At 41.0% G+C, this 18,404-nt stretch overlaps 1 protein-coding gene across 1 annotated transcript in view; it reads right to left on the reverse strand.

The window, feature by feature from the left end:
• The window catches only part of MTHFD1L (methylenetetrahydrofolate dehydrogenase (NADP+ dependent) 1 like), a gene marked incomplete at its 5' end in the record, with an annotated part of 452,100 nt that overhangs the window by 260,985 nt on the left and 172,711 nt on the right, over window positions 1-18,404 (reverse strand).

Here is an 18,404-nt window from a genome sequence, read left to right on the forward strand (position 1 = left end):
TTTGTGGAAAGTTTGATGTCAAAGACATTCTTGTGATCTGCCATACCTACAGCAATGGGGCACAAATTAGATGATATCCTAATTTGAAAGCCACTTCTAATAAGAGCTTGTATAAAGATGCACATGCAAAGTCACAACAGCGCACTCATCTGGAAAACGAAGAATATCAACACTACATCACAAGGACCAAGAACATCGACAGAAGCTTTTCGCCATCTGCCGACTGTCTGCCATGTTAGCTGCCATGGAGATGACCCGATACCAGCAAACTAAGTTTGTATACCTTTTCGTTCTGAAAGTCTCTGAACACTCCGAGCTTTTAGGTAGTTTTGCCATAGGGAATGTGTGCTGGGATTCTATATATTTGTAACAGGAACTTTTAAATTCTAATCTTACTTCTGCTTACACTTTGTAAATAAACCCTTTTATATTTGCTCAGTATACTGTGGCTTATCAGTTAATAATAAGAGGGAATTCTCAACTCTGGGACCTTTGTCATTAGATGTGTTTCCTCTAGATTTAGTGTCGTTATTTACATGTCTATGTCCTCCACTGAGCAGCAGGGGTCAATGTGAGCTGTACTATCCCTACAGCAGGTGTTCTCGAAGGACAACAGGATGAATATTCTTACTGATGGGTGACATTATCCAACTAAGCCCAGCACGGGAAATTCTCCCTGGCGTCCTTCTAGAAGCAGCTCACCATGCATGCACGCACCTTCCTGCCCACTATCACACAGCACCAACTCAGCTTGATGCAATAGAGAATAGCCCCTGCTGGCGTTGCAATGCAGTAGGATGCAGGCTGACCTGGTGAAGACTGCAGCTGCTAGGGTTGACTGTGCACGCAGTTCCCCACGACAGAGGGGATAGCGGGTGCCCCGAAGACACCATGGGTGAGTCGGGGGATGGGAGCACAGCCGTGGCATTTTGAAACCTCAAGAAATAGATAAACATTCCTCTGGTAGAGAAGTGGGTTTCTAAGATAGGTCCTTGTTTTTTTCCCCTTTAGACTCAGGTATGTCAGCAATTAAAAATAGTTTATCTACTCATTATAAGTTACAAGCATTAGAAAATTCCCTTAAATGTAAAAGGTACTTTTTAAAAATTTCCTAGAACTCAATTGTCAGCAGACATGCTGTTAAGGAAGCACTTAAAAGGAAATGCAGAGTATCTCTCACCATAAAGAAAATGTGATGTCTAAACTTCTATATTCCTCAAAATTTTTTAAGCAGCAGAGAACCAGCAGGGTGAAATTAAAAAAAAATGGATCCTCCTTTTTTTCGTTTGGATTTAACAAGTTTTTCAGAGAGTTCAACTGAGGAGATTATTCTCACGTCCACCCTGCTGGTTACTTTTGCAATATACAGAGCTTATTTTAGACAAAGATTTGTTATTTTTTAGTCAAACAATACTAGTTTTTCCAGAAGTGACTTATGCCACTCAACCATGATGCAAATATTTGCTGGACCTCGATAAATGTTTTTATGGTTCTCTTGTTGATGCCCAACTACCTATGTATTTTTCGACCCACTGTACTTTAAAAAAAAAATAGTAATAAACTATTGTTTCTTCAACTGAATGATTAGCTGAGGTGAGGGTATAAATAGGGCCAGCTGATATTGTAGCCAAGGTTGTAGGGGGTTTCTCCATATTTCATTCTTTATTAACTAATTTTTCTTTCACACAACTGTTTCCTCTCTCCTTGATGTAGACTTGAAATGCATTACATTTCTATTTTATAGCCTCTAATTTTTTTACCTTTCTGATTTCCTTCTCTGTATTGGAGTATTAAAAAAAAATTAAAATTAAAAAAAAAAAAACTCCCAAAGTTTAGTGGTACAATATAAAGAAGTTGAGTAGATTTGCTTCTGAACTGCTCTGGGTGCCATACCCTTCAAACCTAAGAAGTGAGATACTTTCATTGCACAAATATTATATACAATTAAGAAGAAAGCTTTTTTGATATTACACTGCTTCATTTGCAGGGGCTCAATTTAGTAATGACAAGAAAGCTCTGACAAAAAGAAAGCAAGATCAGTGAAAGATATTACAATGGTGGAGAGTTCAAGCCTCACCCCTTACTAATAACTTGGACTCTAGTAGCAGAGGATTATAAAAGTGTTCTCAAAGCTTTGGAAGGAAAATTTGAAATGATTAATACTAAGTTCAGGGCTTTTTTTGAGGGGGTACTTGGGGGTACTGATTACCGGGACCTTTTCCATTACCTGCTAAAATTGACCCATGGTCTCCAAGTTTTAATGAAAGAGCTCAGGCTCTACACAACAATTCTGCCTTCTCATAGATTCTGTGACTGATTGTAGGGAGCCTGACTATTGTGGGGTGGGTCAATCAGTGATCACCCCAGCCCTGAAGGGTGGTCTGGCATTTGAGTACAGGCATCTTTTTTGATAGAAAAAAATGCACCGACTAAGTTAGAGAAATTATGTGAAAATTTTATAGAATTTGAAAAATGCATGTCTGCAATGGAACGTCTCTCAAACACAGACCATCACATTACTCAAGATAAAAAAAACTGCTAGTGCAAGCAAAAATCATAAAATTACTGGAAGAAAACATGATTTGGAGAGCAGACTTTGTAGAGACAATCTGTGTTTCATCAGCATACCTGAAACAGTGAAAGCCAGTGGGCTAAATGGTTTGCTAGAGACCTGCTGCCTCTCCTGGGAACTTATTCATTGAAAGGATCCACAAACTCAGAGCAAAATGTAACAATACAAGGCACAGATATGAAAACATCCTTGGCAAAATTCAAAATAAGACTGAAAACTCAGTATTTTCAGCTGGCCTTTAAGACACCTAGAGTGCTTCCTGTGACTGATCTAGACGGCTTGTATCTGTCATCCTGTATTTTGTATTTTACTCTCCCTGACCTGCCATTTTTTACTATCTTGTTGGATGAGTTTAGTTTTCTTTCCTGTTTATTATGGTGGTCCTTTCATTTTATTGTTTTAAATTGATATTGTGAACCATTTGGTCTTGTCTAAAATAAAAGCGGAACATGGAGCTTAAATAAACAAACACAAACGTTATACAGAAGGATCTAAATTTGCAAGCCTATGGAAGCAAGAACATCCACACTAAGGGCCTCTTTTACAAAGCTTCGCTAGCGATTCCTGCGAGGCACATAAGAGGAAGTCCTTAAGAGGCCCTATGAAAGGGAAAAATTATTTTTGAAGACTACTTAGCAGGTGTAGCTAAACAAAAATAATTTTGTCAGTCTACTTGGATTGTCTAAGAAAAAATGAAGTTTATGCTGCAACTTCTATCACACTTGTGAGTAGAACAAGCTGGGAAATCCACAATTTTTGAGACAGCAGCAGATGCAAAAGACTAGCCCAGGGGTAAGAGCACTGGGCTAACCACCAGGGAATCCTGGCTCAAAATCCAACTGTTGCTCCTTTTGATTTTGGGCAAGTCACGTATGGGGAAATTTTGTTAAGTGGGCACCTCCTTTTAAAGTCCCTGATGCCGCACATGAAGAGCTTATTCTATAGGGCTATTTGGGCGCTTGGATTCTATTATAGAATACTATTGTAACTCAGCATCAGTGCACCTATGTGTATGTAATTGTAGTTACAGAAGCCACAGACCTCACGTAAATACAGCAGGGGCACACAACTGACACTATGCTGTGACTTCAATGCCTAAGTGGTAGTCCTGTCCATGCCCCTTCCATGCTCTATCCATGTAAACACCCCTTGCATTTATGTGCTATTGCAATACCTAGGCATAAGAAGAAGTATGGAGGACCCCCTGCTGGCAGATAGAACATAGACAATTTTCTATTTTTTTTAACCAACATGGTTAAAAAAATCTTGTGAATAGATAAGCAAAGTCACAATGCCTACTAGATACCTGTCTGAAATTCTTGATAAAGAATGCCCCAGATACATCACATCCATGTTTCACCATGGCCAATTCCGAAAGGAGAAAAGAGGCATCATCCTAACCCCCATCCCAAAACAAACAGCAAGATCACACGAGATGTTATGTAGACCTGGGGGTTCCATCCCCCTACCTATTAGGGTAATGGAAAGAATAGCTGCAACTGAGCTCGTGGAATATATGTCACACTTTTCCAGGTTTCAATCGGGCTTCCACCCAAACCATAGCACAGAAACCATTCTAATACCTCTGGTGTCAGAACTAAGAAAAGAGATCAGCACAGGTCGTAGGGGTCATGATTCTCCAATCTGACATGTCATTAGCATTTGATTTGGTAGACCATGTGTTATAATTAAACTTGCTAGATAACTTTCTCGCACCCTATTCCATACTTGTATAACTGATTCATTTGATGTTAGCATCCAAATCCTGTATTTGTATATATAATTTTAATGTAAGCCACACAAGATCTGACGTATGTGGAGTATAAATCCAACAAAGTAAGGTAAAGTAAATATTAAGATATTAAACAAGAATTGATGCAAACATTACATCTGAGAAACTTGATGACAGGTTGGTAGCCCTTGGAAAAAAAAAATCTTCTGGTAGAAAAAGAAACGAGACAACATTTCTGGAAGTCTAGACAGAAGACATGGGCAATAGAAAACAGCGGAACCACTTAAGGACTGTTGGCTTTCTGGAAGGCTTAGATGGTGTTAATCCGATGCAATTTTTGTAAAGCTGGCAGTCAAAATTACTGGATTTGCATTTTGAATGCCCTTTATCGATTCATGTGCAGGAAACTGAAGAGGCTCATTGAGTGCCTACAAAGCAACTAGACGGTCATAAAATGCAGTGGCTGCTGATTTCCTTGCTTTTCTCATATGGCTGCCATTCTTGCAAAACTAAAGTTCTGTGTAAAGGCTTGGCAAAGGGCAAACCATTTATTTTACTGTGGACTAAACAAAGAACACAGGAATTTTCTAGTGCCGTGAACTTGCCTAAAACACTTGAGATTTGCTATGGGCTGCCTGCTCCTAGGAAGATGAAGATCACCCACCAAAATCATACAAAACTTTATAGTGACCTGGCTAAACTGGAAAAGTTTAAGGAACAAGATGGCTGAGTCTGACTCTTACGGAACCACAGTGCGCTGTTGATGCCAAGTAATAGTGTTATTCCTCTATTTTTTTGTTTCAATTAACTAATCCTATATCAGAGCAGCTCTACTGAAGTCATCACTGGTCCTGGTTTGATGGTCCTGTAAACCCACCATGGGCTAGATCTCCCCATCTATAATCTCTGTTTGAGAGTTTGGTATCTACAACCAGTGGCTGTTTGAGTTTTGTTGCTGTGTGATGTGTGGTGTCTGACTGATGGGGTATTTTTGATTTTTTTTTTGTGTGTGTACTGTTGGAGAGAGCATAATTTTTATTTACCAGATCTGTGGAAGTGTGTGAGATATATGTTGTTGTGTTGTGGAGCAGAAATACGGTTGGGTTTGGATCCCTTGAATGTATACTCTCTTAGAATATTTGCATCTTATGGTTAGCTTAAGATAGTGACATTTAATGTAAAAGTCATTAGACATTCAAGTGAAAAGAACTTTTGCACTATCTTAAACAATTTGAGGCTAATGTAGTGTTTTTACAAGAAATCCATCTCTCTGCAGCAAAATTTGTAAAGCTGCAGAGGAAATGGGTTTGACAATGTAAGAGGGGTAGCAATACTCCTATCAAAATCTTTTGACTATGCAATTAAATCCCACTGCTCAGATAAAGATGGGCAATGGGTAATTGTACATATTCAAGTGGGTAAATTAAGGTATGCCAATGGTTCCCAAACTGTGTGTCGCAACATCCTGGTGCGCCACAGCGAACTCTCAGGGGTGCCATGGCAGAGCCCCAACTATCGAAAGGCCCGTTGTTCTCGGAGGTCGGCAGCAGGCTGTAACACTAAGCAAGATCTTGGGGCCAGTTTCACTCTAATGGTCACACCAACTCTGATGCAAATTTTCTGCATTGGAGGAGTATGATTGGCAGAGCTAGTGATGATGCGTGCAGGAAACTGGTCCTGCGGTCTTCACATTAGCTGACATTTCTGGCCTACTGTCAATCAGGGAAATCTGCAGAGAGTGAGCTGGTCACACCTCTCTCTATACAGCCTAGCAACCTTCTGGCTACTGCCACCGCCTTGTCACACTGTTTCGTCGCCTTCAAATCCTCAGATACTATCACCCCAAGATCCCTCTCTCCGCCCGTACCTATCAGTGGACCTCTTTAGCTGGCGGGGCTTTGGATCTCTGCCAGCTCATTTTCTGACGTTGCAGCGGGACAAGTCAGCAGTGCACCATTCCCCATCATCTTGCCATCCGAGTGCGAGCCCAACACCAGATGTGAAACAGCAGAAAGTTTTGCCACTCTAGTGTGCCGACAGGCGGACATCTGAGTCCTGATAAGTCTCACGTTCCACAGCAACTACACCAACTAATTTGGCAAGGTAGGGAGAGAAATCATATCTTTTATCAACAGTAAGCCCTGAACTTTGCTGGCAGAGATCCAAAGCCCGCCAGCCAAAGAGGTCCACTGATAGGTACGGGCGGAGAGAGGGATCTTGGGGTGATAGTATCTGAGGATTTGAAGGCGACGAAACAGTGTGACAAGGCGGTGGCAGTAGCCAGAAGGTTGCTAGGCTGTATAGAGAGAGGTGTGACCAGCAGAAGAAAGGAGGTGTTGATGCCCCTTTTCCGGAGATGGGAAGGTGGTAGAACGAGAGGACATAAAATGAGATTGAAGGGGGGCAGACTCAAGAAAAATGTCAGGAAGTATATTTTCACGGAGAGAGTAGTGGATGCTTGGAATGCCCTCCCGCGGGAGGTGGTGGAAATGAAAACGGTAACGGAATTCAAACATGCGTGGGATAAGCATAAAGGAATCCTGTGCCGAAGGAATGGATCCTCAGGAGCTTAGTCAAGATCGGGAGGCAGGGCTGGTGGTTGGGAGGCGGGTATAGTGCTGGGCAGACTTATACGGTCTGTGCCAGAGTCTATGGTGGGCAGCAGGACTGGTGGTTGGGAGGCAGGGATAGTGCTGGACAGACTTGTACGGTCTATGCCAGAGCCGGTGGTTGGGAGGAAGGGCTGGTGGTTGGGAGGTGAGGATAGTGCTGGGCAGACTTGTACGGTCTGTGCCAGAGCCGGTGGTTGGGAGGAGGGGCTGGTGGTTAGGAGGCGGGGATAGTGCTGGGCAGACTTATACGGTCTGTGCCCTGAAGAGCACAGGTACAAATCCAAGTAGGGTAAACACAAAAAGCAGCAAATATGAGTTATCTTGTTGGGCAGACTAGATGGACCATGCAGGTCTTTTTCTGCCGTCATCTACTATGTTACTAACTCGTGGCTTAGGCTGCCATCAGGGTGAATGATGTCACTTCCTCTACCCATGCTGATTTTGTTCTTGGTGGTGATTTTAATCTCACCTTGGACAATGTTTGGGACACATATAAGGCCCACTTGAAGGGGCAAGATAAAACAAAGTTACTCACTTGTAGTAGGTGTTCTCCAAGGGCAGCAGGCCAAGTATTCTAATTTGTGGGTGATGTCATCTGACACAACCCAGTGTGGATGCCGACTAGCAAATTGCAGAAATTTCTAGCAATGTCCCACCATGCATGCACTGGTGCCTTCCCACCCAAAGCATGAACTCGGATCCCTCAATCATAGGAAAAAGCTAAAGAATGCAACTCCAAGGGGAGGAGGGAAGGTATCAATAAAGTAAAGCTGAGACGCTCTCTACCTTGAAGGCTCCTTGTATTTCTTTGGTCATTTGCTTTCCCCTCTCCTCTGTGCTTTACTAAAGGAAGATGATGTGAAACAAATCCTATTGATTTCTTTGTCAGGGTGACTGGCAAAGTAGATCACAGACATGCGCTAGATGTAGTCTTTGATTTCAGCAAAGCCTTTGATACAGTTCCTCAAAGGAGACTCGTGAATAACTGAGCAGACTGGAGACAGGTCTCAAGGTGGTTAACAAGATTAGGAATTGGTTGACTGATAAATGACAGAGGATGGTGGTAAATAGAATTCACTTAAAGAAAGAAAGGTGAGTAGTGAAATGCCTCAGGGACTGATCCTGGGACTGATTCTATTCTCTGTTATTGTCAACAAAATTGCCAAAGGATTAGGAAAAAAAAGTTTGCCTTTTTGTGGAACACATGAAGATTTGTAACAGAGTGAATACCCTATAGGAAATGTAGAACATGAGAAATGATCTACACAAACTAAAAGTATGGGCTAATGCTTGGCAGCTAAGCATTTTTCAGTGTAGAAATCCAAAGGAGCAGTAAGAATATGTGAAAGGAGGAGAGAGGGGATAGACAACAGAGATAGGGAATGGGATTTGATATGAAAAAAATTCATTCTTACCTGATAATTTTCTTTCCTTTAGTCCCAAAGGATCAGTCCAGAGTAATGGGTTGTGCCCATCCACCAGCAGGTGGAGATAGAGAGCACTAATGAGATATGCCATACAAGCACCTGTGCATTACAACTCTGCCAATATTCGATAGCTAAGCAGTGGAAAGAGTGTGACTCATATCCAAAAAACTCCAGCCTCTATATAATCTAAAGAATGTAAAGAACAATTTAAAGAGGCTAAAACACGTACCCCAGAAACAAGGAACAGTATAACTATGTACAATTACGCTAGAGAGAATAAGGGTGGGTTCTGGATTGATCCTTTGGGACTAAAGGAAAGAAAATTATCAGGTAATAACTAATTTTTCCTTCCATTACATCACTAACGAATCAGTCCAGACTAATGGGATGTAGAAAAGCAATCCTCAATTAGGGAGGGAATGTGATACCCCTGCAGAAAGAACTTTCTCTATAAAACTAGCATCTGATCTGGCCGCCACATCTAAGCAATAATGCTTGACAAAGGAATGAAAGGAAGACCATGTAGCGGATCTACAAAATTTCCTCCAACGAGATAGCACAAGATTCTACCAAAGAAGTAGACAAACCTCTTGTGGAATGAGCTTTAAAGTCTAATGAAGAAGCTTTGCCTGACAGCAAGTAAGCCAAATAGCTTCTTTTAATCATCTTGCTACTGTAGCTCTTGATGCAGGCATACCTTTAAATGGGCCTGAAAAGAGAACAAAAAGATGATCAGAGCGTCTAAAATCATTAGCAGATGCAAGATAACATATGGCTTACTCTCAACATCCAAAAGACGGAGTGAAGAGTAATCTGCAATAAAATCATCCCTTGAAAAGGAATGCAGAAAAACTGTCTGGTTTAGATGAAATCAGGAACAACTTTCAGCAAGAAAGAAGGAACTGTGTGAACAGAAACCCCAGCCTCCAAAAACATGGAGAAAGGAACTCCTGCAAGAGAGGGCTTGAAGTTCAGAAACCCACCTTGCGCAGAAGAGACAGCAACTAGGAAAACCAATTTCAATGTCAGATCTTTGATAGTGGCCTTCCTAAGAGGTTCAAAAAGGGCTTTCTGAAGAGCCTTAAGAACAAGAGCAAGATTCCATTATGGACAGACTTTCCAAAGAGAGGGGCGAAAATGATAAAGACAGACCAAACTATAGTTCCCAGCTCCTTGCCTATCCTATGCTATTATTTTAATCCCAGATCTCTGGTTTATAAAGCTGTGGTAATTAGGGACTGGTTGGAGCTGGAGGATCCTGGTTTGGTATTTGTAACAGAGACCTGGTTACAAACTACAGATAACCCGATCTTGAGAGACTTGTTACCATGGGGCTATAAAATTATGCATGTATTTCGGGAACACAAAAAAGGGGGAGGAGTTGCATTCATAAAGACTTTCTCGAAGTTTAGATTCTAAACTCACACCAATCATGCTGGTTAGAATTGCTATCCTGTAAAATTAGTGATACCTCCCTTTCAGGGAATTTATACTGCACAGTATGCTACTGACCACCAGGGAAATGGAAAGAGGCCAAAAGAGATATATATGACATACTAATGAGCCATGGTCTGAACTCTGGTGGGTCAGCTAATTGTCAATATTCACTTAGAGGATTCTATTGATGTATCAGTGCAGGAGTTTAAAACTTAGATAGATAGCATAGATGCAAGGATCACTTCTTTTCAGAGCACACACCGGAGGGGTCATCAGCTAGATTTTGTGGTTTGGGTTACAGGTAATGAGGATCAGGTGAAGCTAGAAGATAGAAGCTGGGTTCCCCTAATATGGTCTGACCATTTTCTATCACATTTTGTAATTCACTAGCAAGAAGCCAACACTGGAAGAAAGGTGCAGAACAATTTTCATTTATGGGAAGCTCATAACAGAATTTATCACAAAGCTTTTTGGCTAAAGATAGAAGATAAATTGAGTGAACTAGATTATCATGTTAGCATTGATCAACGAAACTACATTACTGAGGTGATACTAAATAAAATAGCTCCAAAGAAGAGGAGAAAAGTTAGAAAACAAGGGAAAGTCTGTTGGTTTAATGAAATATTACTGAATTCAAAGAAAACTTACAGAAAGCTGGAGAGGATCAATGACCTGCCACATAGCCTCAAGGATCACTGGTGCTGTTGGTAAAGCATTCCGATTTCAGGGGGCCGACAGCTCACTTTGGACTTCCCATTGGAGCCTCTGTTGGTCCCATTCACAACCCCAACAGAGTTTCTTTATGCTCCTTCACAGGGAGCATCCAGGGCACCAATACTGCTCCTCGCATTGTTTCCTCCGGTATGAGCTCCTGACCCGCTAACTCAACCACTCTCGACCCTTCTGCCATCAACTGGAGCCTTCCCCTGAAACAGGGAAGAACTTGCAGTAGTGGACTGTGAGGATGTACGGGCTGTAGGACTTAGAATCACGCCTTCCTCAAGGTTGGGAGAATCTCCCTCTCCTCTACCACAAAAAAAGCCTCCCATTGCCTCTGAGGACACTGCAGAAGAAAAACACTGAAGCACTGTGTTTGAGGCACAGTGGGAGTACTAGGTAAGATGTGCTTAGTCTTTCCCCGATGCTTGCCCATTCCAGGAATTGATTCAGCGACACTCATAAGAAAACTGCACAGAGATCACCCTCCTAGCATCTGATTTCAACAGCCATCTTGCGTACCACTTCCACCAGTATTTTATCAAGACCAAAAGGTGCAGGTGTGTCATTAAAAAATAGTGTCTAGCTTAGTTTCCATACCGTAATGTGGTGAATTGAATAAATAATTTTTTCTTTCCATTATGATTATGATGGTACAATTTAATTGTATTGTGATTTCATTTCTACTGTAGTTTATTTTCAAATTTCAATTACAAAAAATTAGTGCCCGAAAAGGTGCCTACTTTGCTTCTTAACCTATGCACCCTATTATAAAGCAAGTCCTAAGAGGGAAATTTTTAACATGACACCTACATTAAAGTAAAAGTGTCTTCCCCCCACCCCCCATCAATAAAGAGATGTCAAAAACAAATACAACATAAAATAGTAAAAAAAAAAAAAAGCCCTGGATCTAGCAAATACAGTGCACAGGGCCCTGTTTACTAAGCCACACTGTAGGTGCGCAAACTTTTTAGCGCGTGTTAACACTATAGACACCCACAGGAATATAATGGGTGTCTATTGTTAGCATGCACTAATTTTTAGTACTGTCACAGTTTGACACATATGAAAATGGGAGCACCCTTGGTTGACCATAATAAAGTATATCATCATCAGTTTAAAGACTTTGAATGCCATGTTATTGAAAAGATTGTTCCCAGTGTATATTTGGTCACCTATGACTTATTTATTTTACTTTGCATTTGCTTGTCTTTTATTTTCTTGTGCAGCTGTTTATGACCCTGAGTTTCATAGGCTGCATGGGCCATGTGTTGTGGATATTCCCCACTGCTTGACCTATTAACTGGCGGAGTCTTAGAGTGTCTACAAACTCCGCCCACACTGTTCACTAAAAACCACAATATACGCTCATGAAGAGCTGGCAGGAATGCAAACAGGAGGGCAGCAGAGCAGTCTGAACAATCTTCCTCCCAAAAGAAGAATTCAAATTCCAAGCATCGAGGAGTGAGACTTTGAATCCGCTCTCAAAAGTGCTAAAAGTTCCATGACCACAGAGTGGTGCAGCAGCTGTAGCTTTTTAAATCAAGGAGTCAACCTTCTTGTGTGTAGGCTGAACAGAGAGGGGTGCTTCCTAATGCCTCATCTGTACAGACTCGAGGATGCTGTGAATGAGAACTGTCACATATTCCTTAGAAGGGGCATCAAAGTCAAGGATGTCCAACATTTCTGCCCTTGGCTCATCTTCAGCTTCCAACTTAAACGGAACTGCTTCTGCCATCTCCCTTACAAAACTGGCAAAGGAGAGCTCCTCAAGGGCAGACTTTCCTCCTTTCATGTTGTGGGGAAGGATCTGATGGAATTTCAAAGAACCCACCTTTGAAAGATCCTCTGGCTCCTCTTCAGACACCCAAGAATGGTCTGACTCAGACTCAAGACAGTAATTTCCCTAGGTCACCATCTCCCTTTCTGTGACTAGTGCAACCTTTCAGTGCTCCACCTCAACAGCCTTCCCATTGGTTGGTTCCTGCATACAGTATCCACTACTAGTTACAGTGGAAAGAGGCAGGGGAGGCTCTCTCACACAGGAGGGATGACTGAAGAACTGCAGGTAAATCTGGACTAATGTGCAGACAGACATGTTAGCCATCCATCTAGTAGAATCCTGAAAAAAGATGTCAGTCCTAACCTCCTGAGTAATGAACACATCTGACAGGGTTCCCCTAGACTTTAGACCCTAGGTACATTCCTGGTTTGTCAAAGCTTTAATGTAGTCCTACCCATAGCAAGTGATTAGTTGCAGTGCACCAAAAAATAAAGCAGTATTTTTTTAAAACTTGATGTGGATTTTTACCAGTTTTTCCTAAAGCGAAGTATCATCCCATTCCATTAAATTTTCTGAGAGTTTCTTTGCCCCTACTAGACAGAAAGAGTCTGACACAAAGAGACATTTTGGCTCCTTTGGTACATTTCTTTCCAGCTTCTGTTGGGTTGGAAACAGTAAAAAGCAAAAACAGAACAAAAGAAGAAAAAAGATAAAATATAAAAGGACAAAAAGAGTGAAAGTTTTTTCCTTGTTTTTCTTTGATTCTAAATAAGTTTTTTTAGCACCTAAATATTTTCTAATCTTGCTTATCTATACGTTATACGGTCTACATATCAGCTCCATGGCATAAGACAATCAACTTCAAATCACCTACCAGAGAGTAGCAGGAATGTTTCAAAGGTGATAACACTCCAGACTCAATGGAAGAAAGAATGATGACACCGCCTGAGTGACACTTCTAAACACTTTTCTTCCAATCCCTAACAACCACCAGCAAGAAACACCAAGGATCACCCAGGGAATCTTCTTCAGGAGTCTAACAGAGAAAAAATATAGGGCTGCATTCACCATCAGAAAAAAATTTGGCAGTGTAAATGGTACAGGTATGCAAAATTCCTCTTTGGCATTTGGTCATATGTGCATGTAAAGGCATTTCTGTCCTGTTTGGTATTTCATTAATGCGGAAGCAAGTTTGTTTTCTACAGGCATCAAGTAGCACAGTAATGCAAAAGTGAAACTATGTGCAAACTTCTACAGATCACGGAGACTGAACTAGAACTAACAACAAGGAGAATATTTAGTAAGTGACAAAAACTGCTTATTCCACAAGCCTTTGAGATATTTAGGCGTACCTGATATAGTTTCTCTGATTGTTATATTACATACTAAACTCAATAAGAAGTCGTGTGTAATTAAATTATTATAATAATAAAAGGAAATCCCCTGGTGTAATCAGAGAGATAGATGTACTAAGCGAACCACATTGTCATTTAATATTTTATTTCATGGCTAGTGAAATAATAATCTAGGTCATAACCATTTAATTTGACACAGATATGGTGGTTGTCCATTAAACCCCATTACAGGCAAGCAATACATTTTGTAAAGCCTTCAGAGTTTAGTAAGATTAATGTACTTTGGCAAAAAATTCAACAGGTCCCATTACAAAGGTTAGATATTTAATCTATTGCACTTGTAGCAGAAGACCCCTACATTCATGAAATATGATTAAACCCTCCCTCTATGCATCTGGTTTTCATTTGATAGGGTGCATACTGGATTCAATTTATGTCTTTCGCTCCAGAAAATGGTGAAGCAAGACAAAGCAAGAGGAGAATGTTTGCTAAAATATATGCATCTAATCAGTGGATAAACTGAGTACTCTATCTAACAAATAGCTATTTTCAAACATCCACGGTTGATTAGCTTGCTTAATATAAACAAAATATTTTGTCCATGACAACTTAATTGCAAGGGATAAAACAGTATGAAATTGGTGATTCATCACATTGCTGTGTCCAGCCTGCCCTAGAATGTGTTGAAGAAGAGGTACATATTAGGTTAACTGTCATGATCTGATACCCTTACAGTCGCAGCCCATAGTAAAAGAGGCAGAGCTACAGTACATCACAAAATGAACAAATGATAAAAATTAACTGATGTGAATGCAGAAATATCTGATAAAAATTATCTGAAGTAGATTAAAGCACCGAAGAGGAAAAACAAGCCCCTTGGAGTGCGGGTCACATCTGAAGCAACCAATAATGTTGTAGAGAGTATGGTAAAGCTATTTTCATGGAGCACAGCAATTGTGGTCTTCCACTCCTCTCCACCCATGAAGCAAAGAGGGAGGATAGGAGAAGCTCTTGCTCTATCCTTCCTTCCTCGCTTGACATAGGATAGTTGCTTTTTTCTGAGTATTTTTCCATTGCTGATATGACTACTAAATGCTCATAATTTGTGTCACTGGAATCACCACCAATCCCAGCACCATGCTTCAAAAACTCTCCTTAATACACAAAAGGAATTTGGACTTTTTTTTTTTTAACTCTTTATTTATGAATTTTCCATTTACATCAAAATATAAAGTTCAGCAATATCAGAAAATTAAATAAGGAAATATACATTTATCATTACTTATAGAAAATAATATTTCAAATTTGTCCTCAATAAGTTTGAATCAAGATACTAGGAAATATTATACAAGAAATTATTAATATAAACTAAATTGTTTAAACGGAGGGGTCAAAACAGATTTCTGCAGCCAACTAAACAGCATTTCTAATTAGGGAGGCAAGACAACAGGTATACCAGCACTCTCCTTGGAAACAATAAAATCTAATAACTTCGAGGGAGTAAAAAATATGTAATTAACTGATTCACAGGTAATATAACATTTGCAAGGAAATTTAAGCAAAAATGTAGCACCCAGCTTTAAGACTCTAGTTTTATATATCAAAAAGTCTTTTCTTCTTTTTTGCGTACTCCTTGCCAAATCCGGAAAAATTTGTATTTTTTGACCCAAGATGATTTCATTTAAATGGCGAAAATAAAGTCTCAGAATATTGTTTCTGTCCATTTCCAGTGCGAAAGTCACAATAAGTTTCGTTCTCTCTGTAACTACTTCCAGAGAGTTCTCTAGAAATTCTGTCAGGTTTAAATCTGGAGCAGCTAATAATTGCTCCTTTGGGATTTTAGAAACACCCGTAATATACTGGGTTCTCGTTATAGGGGGATAACCCTCCATTGAGATTCCCAGTATTTGAGTAAAATATCTCTTAAGCATATCTATAGCAGTAACAAGGGGTGATTTTGGAAAATTAATTAGCCTTAGATTGTTCCTTCGGGCATTATTTTCCAGATTTTCTAGTTTCTTTTCCTGTATTTCTCTTTCTTTAATTAAGGAAAACGTTAGATTTTGAAGTTTTCCAACTTCAGCTTCCATCTTCAAAACTTTTTCTTTCTGTTCCTGAAAATTTTTGGACAGATTTTCACTAGTCTGTTTAATTTCCTTAATTTTACCATTAATAGTAATATTCATCTGGAGTAATGTACTATTAACCCCTTGAATTGCGTCCCATAATGAATTCATAGTCACCACTGAAGGTCTCTGTATTCCTCCATTACTCTCGGCGGCGAAACCTCGGGGAGCAGGGGCATTGACCAGCAATTGCTCCTGCGTTGTTATCTCCTTTCCCGGGGTTGAAGTGCCTGAAGGTCCTCCTCCCAACGGCGTTGCAAATAGCGTTTCCAACTGCCGTGGCCCTTCAGGAAGTCTTTCGCTTCCGGGTTGTGGAGGAGCGGTGTAAGAAGGAGGGCTCAACGTCGCTCCTTCAATGCTGCGGTCCGCTTCTAAAACAGCCGAACCCGTCGAAGCAGTCAACTGTTCACCATGGCTCCCAATTCCGAAGATCTCCAAAGTTGTTTGTCGGGAGATTGGCGTCGTCGGCGGAACCACGGAGGTAGGAACCGCCGTCTTCCCCTTTCTTTTCCCCATTTTGAAATCGGGGAAAAGAACTTCTCTCGAAAAAAACAACGATGTGTCTCAGGAGCTTTGGGAGCACACATCCGCTGCTGACGCCATCTTGATTCGAAATGCCGGAATTTGGACTTTTTTATGTAAAAGGGCAACTTTTGCCAAGTACATTTTATTCTTCAGACACACCCTCTCAAGGGCCAAGCCAAGCCATATGACAAAATGGGAAAGAACTGTCCAACAGAATCGGCATCTTTAATACAAGACCACTATGTTGTAGCAATCTCAAACATATTAAGCAAGCTACTTTGTATACAGAGACCAGTAATTTGCATTGTGTTTGGCACTGTTAATCATCCTGAAATGTTGGCCCCATAATCAAGGATTCCAAAACTTTGAGCCATATGAGATCTATATATGATGGCCTTCTGGGCCAATCTGGAGTTTCCAGAATAACAAGCCTTGGATTCTCACAATTCTCTTCAGGACCCCTTAAGTGTACAAAATGGGAAGATGTACAGTTGGTCTACAGGAGTCAATACTCTGTCAGGTGAGGACCCCTCTGCTTCCATCAACTGAATAATTATACTGTTTTGGCATTCTTGGAGAAAACTATCAAGTACATATGGGGCTTGCCCCAGCAGCACTTTATAAGTGACGGGACATATTGTAACCAAAAAATCAGCCAGGGCGTGAAGGATCCTGTCCCTGACTCCTCCTTGCCCCCTCTCATAAGAGCAGTCACACTAGGTCAGACCAATAGTCCATTCAGTCCAGTATCCTGCTTCCAGCAGTGGCCAATCCAGGTCACAAGTACCTGGCAGAAATGCAATTAGTAGCACTATTCCACGCTACCAATCTCAAGACAAGCAGTGGTTTTCCCCATGTTCATCGCAATAATAGGCTATGGACTTTTCCTCCAGGAACTTGTCCAAACATTTTTGTAAACCAGATATACTAATTGCTGTTATCATATCCTCCTCCTCCACCTAACCTAGATGCTGCAGTCTAGGTTGCTCCAAGGCTCCAGCTGCTATCGCTGAATGCCCCTGCCTTAACGGATTTAAACGAAATCTAACAACAGTATGTCTCCTCCAAATCAGGAGCGCATGAACTGGCAACTATTCCTACATTGTTGGCCTACAAACCCCTGTGCCTTTAAAAGGACAGACTCAGAGAGATATACTGTTTGTTTACATCGATGGCTCACTAGGGGATACCCAATCCCGTGTCAGGGCAATCTGTCCCCATATGCGCGAGAAGGCTGTATCTACCAGCTTACACTCACTTAGATCCAAAGTATTCCTGCTTAAGAAGTCTGTTCAGGTATTTCCGCTCCTACAATACAGCCTTTGACAATGCTGACCAGAGTGACCTTCCATTCAGCAAAACAGACGCTTCACTTCTTTGATCACTTGAAAACTTGTATCCTGCCTGCCAGTTTATGTATGCAAACTTAATGGCATTACCCAAAAGAATCCAAAGCAGATTCCCTCAAACTAGTGGCAAGCAAGCTCAAAGAGTTCTCTATTCAGCCCTCATTTCTAAGCGACTGATTAACCACTTTGCTTCCACAGAGTTCACTATCTCTGGGCTATATGATCTAAGAAATTCAGCCTCGAACCACCCAAGCTTGAATCCACTGTGACCATGATCCATGATAGAGGTTCTAGATCCAATCCCTTTATCGCATTTCCTTTAATTATCCACCAGATCTGGTTAACTCTGCAATGGGGTAGTGGTCTCGCATTGGATTTTGCTCATGGAACCAGATTCTAAGGCTGTGTCTATCAAGCTCAACATTTGTAACCAGTCCCAAACCCTGGGATTCCAAGCCTGAAGCAGAGCCTGGATATGGAACCATAGCATGCTAACCATCTCTTTCAACATGATGACTTTCCCCACCTTAGTGTCAAAGACAGCATCTGAATACTCCAAGGACCGAGCAGAGTCAGTTTGCTCTTTGTGAAATTAACTACCCATCCTAGATTCTATATCAGACCTGGATCGCTCCAGCAGTGGAAGGCTTGACTCTGTATGGATTTGATCCAGCTCAACCGTGGGTTCTTCCCATACCTATAGCTACTTCATCTCTGTTATATTGCTTCTTCCCAGAAAGAACTGAGACTTCCTGGGAAAATTTCCTTT

The sequence above is a fragment of the Microcaecilia unicolor genome, chromosome 3 (assembly GCF_901765095.1).
Source record: "Microcaecilia unicolor chromosome 3, aMicUni1.1, whole genome shotgun sequence".
Lineage (NCBI taxonomy): Eukaryota > Metazoa > Chordata > Amphibia > Gymnophiona > Siphonopidae > Microcaecilia > Microcaecilia unicolor.